Below are 3,807 nucleotides of genomic sequence, written 5' to 3'. Positions count from 1 at the left end.
ACCTAAAAACAATATTCCTTCATAAAGAAAACATTTCTTGGCTAAATTCTGGAAACATTCTGAAAGTGTAGGGAAACAAAAACTAAAGTTACTAAGAGCAAAACTAATTAAAAATGGACCCACTTTATATTTGGTGGCCTTAACTACAATAAACTATATAAATGAATCATTTGATACAATGCACTTATTGTGTACATGTTTTCACATTGTACTTGCATTTAAAAAAATACATGCATGCAATTACGTCTGTAATTAATTTCTGTAGTTACATTTATAAAGACTGTTGACACTTCCCTTACCTTAACCCTTAAACTTACTGTGGCAAGCAGCGGGCGAGGGACCGCGAGAGCGGGCCGATGACAATGAGTACCAGCTGCGCGACACACCGGTCTCGTCTCGCGGCCAAGTGACGGAAGCATAAAAGGAGGAGCGAAGGCAGCGGAAGACGAGAGAGGACCAGGCTTGGATTTTATGTTATGTTTTGTTTTGTGTGTGCGGGCAGTCGTCCGTGAGGGGCTGCCCGCCGTTTTACTTTCGTTTTGTTCATTTATTTTGAATTAAAGTTGTTGACCGTTTTCCGGTTCCCGCCTCCTTCCTTCCCAGCTAAAACCCCGTTACACTGACCCACACCACCATACCTGTCCTTAACTTTACCCTTAAACTGACCCAAACCACCACACCTGACCCTAACTCTACCCTTAAACTAACCCACACCACCACACCTGTCCCTAACTTTACCCTTAAACTAACCCACACCACCACACCTGACCCTAACTTTACCCTTAAACTAACCCACACCACCACACCTGACCCTAACTTTACCCTTAAACTGACCCACACCACCACACCTGTCCCTAACTTTACCCTTAAACTGACCCACACCACCACACCTGTCCTTAACTCTACCCTTAAACTAACCCACACCACCACACCTGACCCTAACTTTACCCTTAAACTAACCCACACCACCACACCTGACCTTAACTTTACCCTTAAACTGACCCACACCACCACACCTGACCCTAACTTTACCCTTAAACTGACCCACACCACCACACCTGTCCCTAACTTTACCCTTAAACTGACCCACACCACCACACCTGTCTCTAACTCTACCCTTAAACTGACCCACACCACCACACCTGTCTCTAACTTTACCCCTTAAACTGACCCACACCACCACACCTGTCCCTAACTTTACCCTCAAACTGACCCACACCACCACACCTGTCCCTAACTTTACCCTTAAACTGACCCACACCACCACACCTGTCCCTAACTTTACCCTTAAACTGACCCACACCGCCACACCTGTCCCTAACTTTACCCTTAAACTGACCCACACCGCCACACCTGTCCCTAACTTTACCCTTAAACTGACCCACACCACCATACCTGTCCTTAACTTTACCCTTAAACTGACCCAAACCACCACACCTGACCCTAAATCTACCCTTAAACACACCTGTCCCTAACTTTACCCTTAAACTAACCCACACCACCACACCTGACCCTAACTTTACCCTTAAACTAACCCACACCACCACACATGACCCTAACTTTACCCTTAAACTGATCCACACCACCACACCTGACCCTAACTCTACCCTTAAACTGACCCACACCACCACACCTGTCCCTAACTTTACCCTTAAACTGACCCACACCACCACACCTGTCCCTAACTTTACCCTTAAACTGACCCACACCACCACACCTGTCTCTAACTCGACCCTTAAACTGACCCACACCACCACACCTGTCCCTAACTTTACCCTTAAACTGACCCACACCACCACACCTGTCCCTAACTTTACCCTTAAACTGACCCACACCACCACACCTGTCCCTAACTCTACCCTTAAACTGACCCACACCACCACACCTGTCTCTAACTTTACCCCTTAAACTGACCCACACCACCACACCTGTCCCTAACTTTACCCTCACACTGACCCACACCACCACACCTGTCCCTAACTTTACCCTTAAACTGACCCACACCGCCACACCTGTCCCTAACTTTACCCTTAAACTGACCCACACCGCCACACCTGTCCCTAACTTTACCCTTAAACTGACCCACACCGCCACACCTGTCCCTAACTTTAAACTTCAACTAACCCACACCTGTCCCTAACTTTACCCTTAAACTGACCCACACCACCACACCTGTCCCTAACTTTACCCTTAAACTGACCACACCACCACACCTGTCCTTAACTCTACCCTTAAACTGACCCACACCACCACACCTGTCCCTAACTTTACCCTTAAACTGACCCACACCACCACACCTGTCCTTAACTCTACCCTTAAACCGACCCACACCACCACACCTGTCTCTAACTTTACCCTTAAACTGACCCACACCACCACACCTGTCCTTAACTTTACCCTTAAACTGACCCACACCGCCACACCTGTCTCTAACTTTACCCTTAAACTGACCCACACCACCACACCTGACCCTAACTTTACCCTTAAACTGACCCACACCACCACACCTGTCTCTAACTTTACCCTTAAACTGACCCACACCACCACACCTGTCCCTAACTTTACCCTTAAACTGACCCACACCACCACACCTGTCCTTAACTCTACCCTTAAACTGACCCACACCACCACACCTGTCTCTAACTTTACCCTTAAACTGACCCACACCACCACACCTGTCTCTAACTCTACCCTTAAACTGACCCACACCGCCACACCTGTCCCTAACTTTACCCTTAAACTGACCCACACCACCACACCTGTCTCTAACTTTACCCTTAAACTGACCCTCACCACCACACCTGTCTCTAACTTTACCCTTAAACCTACCCACACCACCACACCTGTCCCTAACTCTACCCTTAAACTGACCCACACCACCACACCTGTCTCTAACTTTACCCTTAAACTGACCCTCACCACCACACCTGTCTCTAACTTTACCCTTAAACCTACCCACACCACCGCACCTGTCCCTAACTCTACCCTTAAACTGACCCACACCACCACACCTGTCTCTAACTTTACCCTTAAACTGACCCTCACCACCACACCTGTCCCTAACTTTACCCTTAAACTGACCACACCACCACACCTGTCTCTAACTTTACCCTTAAACTGACCCACACCACCACACCTGTGGTGGTGTGGGTCAGTGTGGTGTCACAACCACATTCTGTTCGGGTTAATTTTCATGGACTATCAGATGTTTTCATTGATCACATGACTTCCTTTGTACTATTTTCCCGCCACAATCTGTCACCATGGCCACTGGTCACATTAATAACAGCTGTTTGTCATTTTAGTTAATCGTATGTGTATTTAAGTTCCTGCTTTGTTTCCAGTTCAGTTATTGTCTGTGCTTGAGTGTGTACTGTTGCGCACCTTGCCTTCTTCTTTGTTAATAAATGATCGCATCCTCGTCTTCATCCTAATTTATCCTCCACCTCAGACTCCAGCATTACAGCAGGTGTGGTCCGGCTCATTATTTTACTGTGTGGTAAAATTAATAGTTCAACTCTGAATTTTTATTTGATGAGGTGTAGGATATGGGATGAGATGGGCTTGAAATCAACAGCCAAACCACTAAATGCATCTTAATGCTAGTAATTTAACTAACAGCTTAAACTAATATCAAGGGTCTCATTTAAACTTTTGACTTTCTGTTTAATGGGTTTTGATACAGATCAACTAATGCACGAACTTAAATAACACATCACAAAGGTTATGAAAAGTTGAAATTCCTTGGAAGCAGAAGAGAGTTTGCAGGAGGGAATGAGTTTAAAGCAGGAAACACTTAGAGACTGA

The sequence above is a fragment of the Pseudorasbora parva genome, chromosome 5 (genome assembly GCF_024679245.1).
Source record: "Pseudorasbora parva isolate DD20220531a chromosome 5, ASM2467924v1, whole genome shotgun sequence".
Taxonomy (NCBI): Eukaryota; Metazoa; Chordata; class Actinopteri; order Cypriniformes; family Gobionidae; genus Pseudorasbora; species Pseudorasbora parva.
The sequence above is the reverse complement of the archived record's forward strand: the minus strand, read 5'-3'. Positions refer to the sequence as shown.